General features: G+C 37.3%; 1 pseudogene; it reads left to right on the forward strand.

The window, feature by feature from the left end:
- The first annotated feature begins 1,405 nt into the window (after nt 1-1,405).
- Nucleotides 1,406-4,650, forward strand: LOC106022304 (annotated as a pseudogene).
- The last annotated feature ends 7,994 nt before the right edge of the window (nt 4,651-12,644 follow it).

Consider the following 12,644-nt stretch of genomic DNA (forward strand, 5'->3'; position numbering starts at 1 on the left):
ATTTTTGAGAAGGTTCCATGTGGTGGTGAGAAGAAGGTATATTCTTTTTTATGTGGATGAAATGTTCTATAGATGTCTGTTAATCCCAGTTGGGTCCCATATTTCCTGGATGTTTTGTGTTAAGGATTTGTTGGACTTCAGATTTTCTTTGGTTGATGAATCCATTTCTCCTAGTGTATCTTCAACACCTGAGATTCTCTCTTCCATCTCTTGTATTCTGTTGTTAATGCTTGTATTGGTAGTACCTGACCATTTGCCCAGATTTTCTATTTCCTGCTTTTCTTCAGATTGTGTTTTTTTATTGTCTCTATTTCAGTTTTCAACCCTTGCACTGTTTGCATTGTTTCTTGCAATTTTTGATTTATCTTTTCGTCCATTTGTTGCCTTTTATGAATTTTTAGGTTTGTTCTTTCTTCCATTTCTTGCATTTTTTGGTTTGTTTTTTCTTCCATTTCTTGCATTTTTTGATTTGCTTTTTCTCCAGTTCTTGTATTTTTTGGTTTGCTTTTTATTCCATTTCTTGCATTTTTTGTTTTTTTTTTCTTCCATTTCTTGCATTTTTTGATTTGTTTTTTCATCCATTTCTTTGAGGGATTTTCCTATATCCTCTTTTAGGGCCTTTATCATTTTCATGAAAGTGGTTTTAAGGTCATTCTCTTCTGCTTCATTTGCATTGGAATGTTGGAGTCTTGCTGGTGTGGAGTCTGTAGAATGTGGAGGTGTCATATTTGTTTTTCTGTTGCTGAGTGTGTTTTTGTATTTTCTCTTTCCCATCTCTTCTTCTAGTGGGTGCAGAAAGAGCCCCTTACTGGTCTGGTGGTTAGGGGACCAGAGTTCCCTTTTGATGGGTGCTAGCAAGTCCAATAATCTGGTAGTTGTTCTATTCCTTGTCCTTGTTCTGGTCCCGTGGGTGCAGAAGAAGACCAGGAATCTGGGGTGCTTAGCCTCCTACCTGTTCCCCTGTTCCCTTTGCTGATTCCGCTGGTTTCCTGGTCTCCTTGGTGGGAGAGAAGACCTGGAGTCTGGGGTGTTTGACTCCAGCTGCTATTGGAAGCTCTGTGCAGTTCCCAGGCGATCCCCAGGCACTGGAACACAGGCCCTGATGTAGGGCCTGTTGTACCTGGTCCCTCTGGAACAGCTGGTCCCCTGGTCTCCCTGGATCCGCTGGTTTCCTGGTCCCCGCTTTAAACTTTCTTATGTGTTATTGAATAGAAGCTAATTTTCAGAAAACATACTAAATTGAATTGAGTGACTCCCACAGTTTGCATAGTAGACACTCTTCCAGTACCTTCAGGATGGAAAATATGGTTTAAGAATTGTTTCTTCCTGTTTCAAATCTGGCCTGGGACGGGTCCATACAGCGTTGTTCTTGATTCCCATCGTAACTTAAAGGGAAACTTACACAATGTTCGGAGCCCTTGATGTCCTGCAGATGAAGGAGGAAGATGTTTTCAAATTCCTTGCTGCAGGAACCGACTTTGGTGGCACAAACCTTGACTTTCAGATTGACTTTCAGATGACTTTCAGATGGCATCTACATCATGAATCTGAAGAGGATGTGGGAGAAGCTGTTGCTGGCCACCCGAGCCATGGTGCCATTGAGAACCCCGCTGATGTCAGTGTTATCTCCTCCAGGAACACTGGGCAGCGAGCTATGCTGAAGTTTGCTGCTGCCCCCCAGAGCCGCTCCAATTGCTGTCCGTTTCACTCCTGGCACCTTCACCAACCAGATCCTAACGATGTTCCGGGAGCCACGGCTTCTAGTGGTCACTGTCCCCAGGGCTGACCACCAGCCCCTCACAGAGTCATCTTACCTCAACCTGCCCACTATTGCTCTGTGTAACACAGACCCTCCTCTGCGTTAAGTGGACATTGCCATCCCAAGCAACAACAAGGGAGCTCACTCAGTGGGTCTGATGTTGAGGATGCTGGCCCGGAAAGTACCCGCATGCGTGGCACTATCTCCCAAAAGCATCCATAGGAGGTCATGCTTGACCTTTACTTCTACAGAGACCCAGAGCAGACTGAGAAGGAGGAGCAGGCTGCTGCCCAGAAGGCTATGACCAAGGAGGAATTTCAGGGCTAATGGACGGCACCAGCGCCCGAGTTCACTGCTTCTCAGCCAGAGGTAGCCTACTGGTCTGAGGGTGTGCAGGTGCCCTCCGTACCCACCCAGCAGTTTCGTACTGAAGACTGGAGTGTGCAGCCGGCCACTGAGTGGGTCAGCAGATTCCACATCCCAGGCCACTGAGTGGGTTGGAGCCACCACTGAGTGGTCCCTAGATGCTCTGCAGACACCCGGGCAAAGGGAAAAATGGTGGAAGGAAAATAAAGTTCCTACAAGCTGAAAAAAAAAAAGAATTGTTTCTTGATTTCGACCGGTAAATTATACAATATAATATTTATGCTAATGTAAGGATAACACAAGAAAAGTATTTAATTGATTTGGTGGGCCATGTTCTCCTGGTGTCCTCCATCCCCTCTGACTCTCACACTCTTTCTGCCGCTTGGCTCTGGTTTCTTAGGGGGGCGTTCTTTCCTGAAGAGGAAATGGAGGGGAGTAAATCTGGGGGACAGGGTCGGTATGGGAAAGCTGTGGAGCATGGAGAAAGGGGAACGTCTGGTTGGAATGGATTGTATGAGAGAAGAATCTATTCTCACTATAAAAAGAACTTGTTAGAGGAAAAATATTTAAAACAAAAATATTTTTGGATTGCATTATCAAATAAAATTGAACATAAAGTACTATGGGAAAATTCTGACTTTTTAAAAACTCTCTGAAAATCTTTCTGTGCTCTATTACCAATTTTGTCACTACAAAAGTGATTACCTGGGAATTCACTCTGGTTCAAAATACCATTTAAAAGCTGGATGGTGGTGGCACACACCTTTAATCCCAGTACTCGAGAAGCAGAACAGGGGGATCTCTGAGAGTCTGAGGCTAGTTTGGGGTACAGAGTGGGTTCCAGGAAACCAAGGCTACACAGAGAAACTCTGTCTCGAAAAACCAAACTAAACAAGAACATATTATTTAATATTATTTTCTTGTCAATATTCTGTTTTATGTTTAGATCACCATTTCATAGGAACACAGAACAAATGATTTTTATTTAGATAACTATTAATTTCATATTTACCCTTCCACTCTTAAATGGTTTAAAATAGTATAAATCAAGAGTATTACAAATGCCCTGGCATAGAGGGACTGCAAAAAGGCCCACGGGGAGTTTAGCTTACCTTGATGATACAAATAACTTCACAACTGATGTTTTTCATTTACATGTATTTAAAAATGAACCTATCAGCTCTGATTCAAGTCATGACACACTCAAAATCATTTTAAATTTTACACTTTATATTATATGTTTACCTGTGATGTCTGTTTTCATACTTGTAAACAACCCCTCATGTCACACACATAATAGCAAAAAGCAAAATATGCAGGTGAAAAGAAATCTAGCTCTTCCCTATATAGGTAAACAGCTTGCATCAGAGCCATAATGCTTTATTATCCATATCATTGTCCTACATTGACAGTATTTATAGATGGTGATAAATTATCTGTCCCTTTCCAGACAGCCCATCCATAGTGTGCATGCTGCAGAATTCCACAACTACACTGTTTTATTTGTTCAAAAATTTTCTTTATTTTCGTCAAGCTAGCCACACTTCAACAACTTAATGACACAAGAAACCTAAGATGAGAACTCAATACATCCCTAGATTAATTTCCTATGACCACTTCCTTATGCAACTTTTCTGAAATCTAAACTTAATTGACATGCACAAAAGAAAAAAACAGAAACTTGGTTTCTATGAATTTTTCTTAATAAGAAACTAAAATATTTACACTATTTTTATTTTCATGAGGCTTACATGGCCAGAAAATTATTTAAGGTTTTTTCATCTTACAGCTTTTATTCTGATGTATGACAACAATTTTTTTCTTTTCTACAAGAAAAAATTACATTCCATGATATCCTAATATAAAATGCAAATAACTGAGATTATATCCTAAAAACAGACAAAAAATTCTTAAAATTCATTGTAAATTTTATCAAGGTTCATAATAAAATGAAAGTAAAAAGTTTACATAACTGAGTACTAACCACTAAGGTGTTTACTTTATAATACAGACTCTCATGAATCTGATTCTTTGGAAATTTTTGCCTGAGGCACAGATGAAAAAATGTCCACTGTGTTTCAAACCAAGAAGTCTAACAGATCGAGAGTTAGGGGAAATGAAAGTCAAAACAATGATACCAATTAGTACTGGGAAACATGAGCTGGTTCAGTTGGATGCGTTTTCTTCACATGTGTAAATTTCTTTGAAAAAAGTCTAAGAACAATTAGTAGAGTGGCAAGAAAGCTAAAAAATGAAGCAAGATTTTTTTGTGTATTTTTCCTATAGCTTTCATTTCCCACTGGTTAAGGAGTCCTCAGTGAAATGAATCCCTCATTCTTCCTGGTTAGTCCTCTATCCTCTTTGTAACCATCCAAGAAGCTATGCTGATGCTTGATGGGTGTGGTTCCTCTAAGCAAGGGTGTGGTAGTGAAATGAAAAACTTGTTGATTTCAGAGTTGGGAAGCATTCTTGAGAAAAAGGGCATTAAAGAAAAGAATGGAGAAGGCTCACAGCTTATCTTCTAAAAGAGTAAATTAAAACCTTGTGTTGCCGGGTGGTGGTGGTGCACGCCTTTAATTCCAGCACTCCGGAGGCAGAGGCAGGGGAATCTCTGTGAGTTCAAGAACAGCCTGATCTACAAGAGCTAGTTCCAGGACAGCCTCCGAAGCTACAGAGAAACCTTGTCTGGAAAAACCAAAAAAAACCAAAAAAACAAAAAAACGTGTCTAATTGATAATGTCTTGAATGGGAATGTTCAGAAGATACAGGATAATTATTGATAATCATTCTATATTTGAACCTTATTCCACACTTGTCTGTCCTTTTCAATTATGTATATTTGTATAGAATTGCCAACATTTTATTTATATAGTTATCAGGTGCATAGGCTTTATGTTTAATAAACACATATTTGATTACCAAACTTCAATAGAGTGCCAAAATACTTGAAATCTGGTAAAAGATTGATCTCCAAAGACAATACTTTGGGAGAAACTTTTGCTATAACCACTCAAAAAAGTAGATAATGTGTAGAGAAAAACATTAGAGGGGGCATCAGTATGATCAAAGTTGAAGCTGGAAAGTCTAGTAGTAAATAAGACAGGTAAATTGTTTCACTTTATAAGATCTTAATTGGGTATTGTTAAGAAGTATGATAGCTTTTATTCATTACAAAATTCACTTAACAATGTTCATGAAATACATACTCTATACTCTATACTGGCACCAGAGACCTTAAAATATTGATTTTTTTCTCCAGAAACCCACTGCTAGTGAAACTCTGTGCATTTACTCCCAAGTTAAATATTTCCTCTTGGGAAGAGAAGAAAGGCTCATGAGACTTAAGAAGTAGAAGAAACTTGCAAGGCAGTTGAAGCTCCTAAAAACAAAATTTACAACTCAAAAACAAAATTTACAACTCCTTTCTCAGGTTTAAGCCATAACAACTGCAGGAGAGAAAGCCCCTTGACCAGTCAAATTGCCTACAAGTTGTTCAGGGATTTCAGGAAGTAGTTTTCCAGAGTTATCTTGAATACTGGGGTGGGCTTTTCAGCGATATAGCTGATCCTGAGTTATCCATGTTCCTTAAGTAACCACTTACTCATATTTGTATAAGTAACTCCTGTGACCTCACTGGTTTTCAAGCTAGATTTGAGTGGAATTGTGTCTTTGATCTGTTGTCTGTGTCCTACTGGGAGTGAATAGATGCTTGTTCACATTACAGGAGTAAGAAAGGGTCATGTAAACAATCCAGTGGTGTTTTTTTTTTTCGTTTTGTTTTGTTTTTGTTTGTTTGTTTTTTTGAGACAGAGTTTCTCTGTGTAACAGCCATAGCTGTCCTGGTACTAGCTCTGTAGACCAGGAGGGACTTGAACTCATGGGGGTTTGCCTGCCTGTGCTTACTGAACACTGGGATTAAAGGCATGTGTTACCACCACCCAGTCAGTGGTGTTTTAGTAAGTAAATAATGTGCAAGGATTGCATATATCAACTTTTTATAATTGCAAAATTATTAGACAGGCTGTCTAAAGTCATAGTAATCACAAATCAAAACTCAAGATGATTTAAAACATTTACAGCATCTTCAACATTCACAATAAAGCAAACAGAATAATTTCTGAAAATTTTATTGGCTAACATTGAATAGGCTGAACTGTAATTTAGCACAGTTTTTGATACAATATTCCATGGAAAATTTTTTAAATGTTCAATATTGACAAAACAATATATGTCAAAACACACATAGTTTTTTGATTATTTGTTTCATCATGAATTTTTATATCTCAGAGAATGATACAATTTAGAGAATATTTTATTCTACTGATAAAATATTATTCGAATCTTGTATGACAAGAACTTCAACTCTTTAAAGAAAGATAAGTTATGATTTTGGTTATTTAAATTAAAAATTTAAAGTAAAATATAGTTTTTTCTTGTTTGGTGAAGATTTAAGGCACCATATAGAAAGAAGTTACACAGAAAATCAGTCTATTAAGGAAAAGTAAAGAGAAATAGGATAGGATAACATATAAAATGTTACTTTTATCAAAACTTATGATTTCTAGTGGTGATTCAAATATGACTTTAACCTCACTCTTCCCCCCCCTTGTGTATGTGTGTGTGTGTGTGTGTGTGTGTGTGTGTATGGTAATGTAGCTGCTTTTGAGTTATCCAGGTTTCTAAGTAACTTCTCTCTCATATTCATATCTCTATATATGTGTATATATGTATCTGTATATGTATATATGTTTATATGTGTTCACTCACACACACACACACACATCCAGGCAAACACACATATATCGAATGCACACACATGTGGGTTCATAAGTCTTAATTTTAGATTTTATAGCATAAAAAGAAGTTTGCCTAGAGATTCTTGATTCTGAATTTCATATATAGCTGGTGACATGTTTGATAAGGCTGAGTTTTAGGATGGGTTGGGTGGTACAGTAACAGGTTGGAGGCAAGCTCTCCAAGCACAAGCATACACACTTAGCAGGAGACAAGGATAAAATGAATGGAACTGAAGTACGAAAATTTTGGTGATCTATCTTATTTTAGGCACAGATTTTTAAACTACCCAAAGAATTAAAAATTATACTTCCTTTCTGTAATGTTGTTGGGATGGCGAACTGAATATCCATTGCATTTCCTTTCTGCTATGTTGCTAGGATGGTGAACTAAATATCCATTAGCTCTGTTTCTCTGCGAAGCTTTTGAGAGCTTCCTGGTTATGATAGAGCTTTTAAAGTTGCATCCTTGACAGGCAGACAGAGCACTTACTTTCTCCATAAAATAAATGCTCAGAGTTGTGTTTCAGAGATCCAGCTGAGTGGTGACCAGGACAAGAAGTGAAGAGAACAACGGAGAAAGGGGGAGATGGCAAACATACATTGGCTTTTTAGATCTCCTCGAAGTGAGCACAGAGATTTAGAGATACAGTTCTGTGTTGGATGAAGCTTTCCTTTACTGAATTTCCAAAGCAGGTTATCATAAAATCATGATAAAAGCCAAGAGAACTATATGTATATAGATATACACAAAAACAGAAAACAGTAAAGAACACAGAGAATATTGAGTTTGTGGAGATGGTGACAACATACCTGACTAAATCAGTTTTGATATCATAGTGGAGTACTTTTGTCATTTTAAACTAAATTTAGGAAGTCAGATTCTAAAGATTCTTAATATTTTACTAAATTGGCATCAGACCAAGTAAACTAATTTTGTCAGTAATATATTGGTAGCATTAGTTTTTGAAATACTAGAAATAATTCTTATGTATTAAAATACTCATAACTTCTGATAATAATAGTCTGTCTCCATAAAACATCGAACATATACAATGCTAATAATAGACAAGGAACTTAAATTATTAGAAAAATAAGTACATCAAACATGATATCAAAATATAAGAAACAAGATATAAGAGCATGTGTCAGCTTTCACTCTAATAGTGAGAATAGTGCCTTGGAAATCAATAAAAATTCATTTTATTCTTGTTGCTTTCTAGCACTCTGCTCATCGATACTGAGACTGTCTTCCTACTGATAAACAGACAGAGGGATGTAACAAAGAAGCTACAGGCATTTTTTTTTGGTTTTAAATGTAAATTGTAGTTTCCAGAGCAGAAAGTAGTTCTGGAAGAGCAAATTTCATTGGCAGTAGCTACAGTTCTGAAAGAAGAAAAACTCTTAAAGATTTGTTTTCATTTCTGTGTAAGTCTGTATGAGCATATGCCATGTGTGTGCAGGTAACACACCCACACATATGTGGCAGCCAGAATAAGGCTGGAGTTACAGACATTGTCAGTCATTGCCGTGGGTGCTGGGACCAAAATTCAGAACTGAAGTTACTTTACTAGACAACGTAAAGAGAATATAGACAATGATATAGTAAAGGACCTGGCAGGTCATGATAATGATCATGTGCACATTTTTATGTCCTCTCAGGAGACTGACAGAGAAAACTTGGAGAGACAGAGATACTAAAAGTCTAGAAACAGGAAGATAAGAGTTTATTCCCTCTAGAGTCTGAAAATCAGACTATCTTTGTTTCCTGAAGTCAGCCATGGAGTCTTCCCACACAACAGAGAATTAATTCCTATGAGTCAGAAAAAGGATGTACCAGCCATCATTAAGGAAGGTTCCTAAGTCAACTCATTGACACATATATGACTTTTTCTTGAGCTTGAAAACATATTCAATTGCTCTGAAATAATTAATCACATACTATCCTTATTGTGATAGTTAAACAGCAAACATGAAGATAGATGCTATGGTCATTGTTAGGCCTCATGCAGCTCTACTCTGTTAGAAATTAACTGAGTTAAATGAATCTGCTCCTTTTCACATTGATGTCCTTCAAATCCACCATGAGTTCCAGACTACAATGTAGACATGAGTTTACAAGGAGCTTGTGGATGTCAGGGCATAACTGATTTTTATCTATAATTCTGAAAGAGAAAAGAAAGAAGAAAAGGAAGGAAGGAAGGGAGGACAGAAGGGAGGAAGGAAAAAAGGAAGGGATGAAGGAAGAGAGGTTGGAAGAAAAGAATAGAGAGGGGGAGGAAAGACAGCCAGTTATTGATACTGGCTAACATTATTGACAACAGATTTCTTTAGACATTATGTAATGTTAGACTGCTGTCCACTATTCCTGTTAAGAACCAGTTCTTGCTCCTGTAGTCAATTAGACATTGAAATCTAGCAAAAGCAAGCATTTCAAAAATTTTCCATTTTATGTAACTTTCTATTCTAATATGTTTTTGAAATTGAAAGTAAAGGCACAGTTTTAAAAAATTCAGTGGCTTACTTGCTTACTCCCCATTTTCCTAATTTTACAGTTATGTTTATTTATTTGTTCATTTGTTTATTTATTTATTTTGCTCTTGATGGGCAGCTAGTCATGGTTGCCAGATTTGTGTATCAAGAAATTCACCTTAAAATCAGCTATCTATGGTCTCAAGCTCCATCACTTAGTTGAAAATTCGACCCACTTTAGTATATAGTCTCCTTTCTGGCTCAGTCAATAGCAATGTGTTGCCATTTCTTAGGTTTCTTGGTTAGCTCAGCTTCCTGTGTTTAGGAATCTGACATCCTGGAGGCTTGGTCTTATTATTGTCTATGCAAATTCATCCCTGTCTGCAGGGATTTTATTACTATCCAATGTAGATGATTCATACCTCAACTCAAAAGTTTCATATCAAAGTCTCCACTGGATACAGCATTTGAGTAACCCAAAGCTATTTAAAAATCATTGTGTATAAAACTAAACTTGCTTCTTCCCAAACTTGATAACTCTTGGACATTCTAGAGAACTAAGAGCCATCTTTGATCCTCCTTTTCTTGCCTTCTCCTTGTCTCATTTTCTCTAGCTCTTTGAATTGAATTCATTTCTTTATCTGCATTCAAATGACAGTTATATTTACTTTTCTACACTCAATTGTGATCATACTATCTTCTTCTCCCTCATCTGAAATATTGCGGCATGTGTGTATTTAACATATTTGTTTCAAGGTGTTTGTAAAAACTAATGTCTCACCTTGTCCTTAAGATAAAATCAACATTCCCTTGAAGAGTTCATGAAACTCTTGATGATTCAGACCCTATTTGTCAAAGCATTTCTAGGTATAAGTTACCTATTATCTCATTTAATGTTTCTTTACCCTTGTGGCATAAAGATTGTGTCCTTACAGAATTGACAGTTTGGTTTCTTTTTCACCTTTATGCAGTTTCTTTAAAATATAACAGGTTTCTTGAATAGAATGCTTTATAAAAATATAATAGCTGTAATGAGCATTCTTCCCACCAGCCTGGTCCCAGAGCTGTGTCAGTCCCAAATGAACATGCAGGATGCTATGTTAATTTTGAAGCTGTTGGCCATTTGCTGTGCTTTTGTATCTACTAGCTCTGACTTAATTATTAACACATAACTACTAATCTGTATATTTTTACAAGGACTTATCTTACCAAGGATGTCAGCCTCATGTGTCCTCTCTTCCCAGGATCACATGGCAACTCTCTACCCTTTACTACATTTCCCAGAATCCTCCTCGACTATTGGCCCCACCTATATTGCTTCCCTATTGGCCAATAGTGCTTTATTTATAAACCAATATGACAAACATATACTCAGAAGGACTTCCTCCATCAAATATCCACCTATTTTTAACTTCTAGTCAAACAGTCTATGCCCTCATGTTTTGTTTGTAAAGAGTTTGGGTTTCTGCTCCAATCTATCCTGAGGTTTTACTTCACTGATATTACTCTACATCTAGCTAGGGTGGAGTGAAGGGGTCCATTTAGTCCTAAGTCTGAAAACACTGCAAAATATAACAAAGTATATAAATACAAGATAAAGGAAAATGATCTTGAGAGGTAAGAACTTATGAAAAAAAATATATCCACCCAAGGGAGGCATCCTGAGCCTAGACTAGGGAGGAACCAAGCAGAAAGGAGTGCTTATTCTGAGTTGGGAGAGAGTCTGGGAGTCAGAGAGAGAACCTTCGCTGGAACACATAGAATATAATATTCAAAAGGAGACAGCTCCACAGAAAGGGGCCATCACTACATGAAGGCAGCGTTTAAATGAGTCCACCAGACCCAAGATAAATGATAAATAGGTATTTATCAGGAAAGCACCTACACAGATAAGAGTAAATAACTGCCTCAGTCTTCCTGTCCAGAAGATGAAGTCTCTGCCTTTCCGATGCTCTCTGTAACCCAAGAGAGCACGAGTCTGCCCCTCCTCTACCTTATAATGGGTCACATCTGCACCTGAAATCATGCAGCCACCACAAGTTCACTGGCAAGGCGAGCTGCTACTATAACCACAGTCTTCAAAGCTACAGGACAGCATGAGAATATGTCATTCTAATCGGTATAACTGAAACAAAAATAATCCCTGAAATAAGATGCTCTGATTGGCTCTATACTTGTTATAGAAACTTAATTTTAAAACTTTAAAATTTCCTGTACAGAAAACTTTTGTCTATATGGACTTAATGGTTTTACATATAATTAAAAAATTCTATACAATCTGACCCTCAGGGAGGAGGCTTTTGGGTTGGTTCCAGCTACAATCCTCTAAGCATTGTCTCCAAAGTGTGTCGTATTTTGGTATTTTCAGTAATAGAGAATTATAGGCATCTTTAGGGAGGCAACTAAGGACAACAGAAGCAGCTTATATTGTTTTACTAATCTTTTAGACTCCCGTGACCAACAAATCAAAATGAAGTTTCTCATATAACCAAAGTATCATCCCTCTGGTTACACATATTGTGTGTGTGTGTGTGTGTGTGTGTGTGTGTGATTATATACGTGTGTGTCAATACACATACAGTTATTTGTATTATATATAATTTTATGTAGGTATAAAACAATGGATTGCCTTTGGTTATTTCAAAATTTCTTCCTGTTGCCCATCCTTTCTCCATCCCTCTTCTTCAATGTGGACCCCCCTTCCTCCATACCATTGAACACTTGCCCCCACTTTTTCTCATTAGTCCTTTATATTTCCTGTATCCCACTATCCACTCCCACCCCCTTCCTCCTTTTAGTCCCCTTTGATTGTGTTGACTTTACATGTGTATATTCACTTGTGAAGATTTGGAGCTAGAAACCACACATGGGAGAAAACATGATACTTCTGGGTATGGGTTATCTCATTCAATGCAATCTTTTCTAATTCCCTCCATTTACCTGCAAATTTCATAATTTCACTTTTCTTTAAAGATAAGTAGCATTCCATTGACAAAATGATCCACATTTTCATTATCCATGCATCTTTTGAAGGACAGTTAAATTGGTTCTATCTTTTCTTGGCTATTTTGAATGAGTGTCAATGAACATTGGTGAACTAGTATCTGTGTAGTGGGGTGTAGATTTCCTTGTGCATATGCCAAAGAGTGGTGTAGCCATTCATATGGCAGATTTATTTTTAGCTTTGTTAGAATTCTTCTAGGAAAGAATTTTGATTTCAGAGTGGCTGGAATTTGCATCAATTTGCAACCCTA

This window comes from Mesocricetus auratus, unplaced genomic scaffold (assembly GCF_017639785.1).
Source record: "Mesocricetus auratus isolate SY011 unplaced genomic scaffold, BCM_Maur_2.0 Super-Scaffold_100021, whole genome shotgun sequence".
Classification (NCBI taxonomy): Eukaryota; Metazoa; Chordata; class Mammalia; order Rodentia; family Cricetidae; genus Mesocricetus; species Mesocricetus auratus.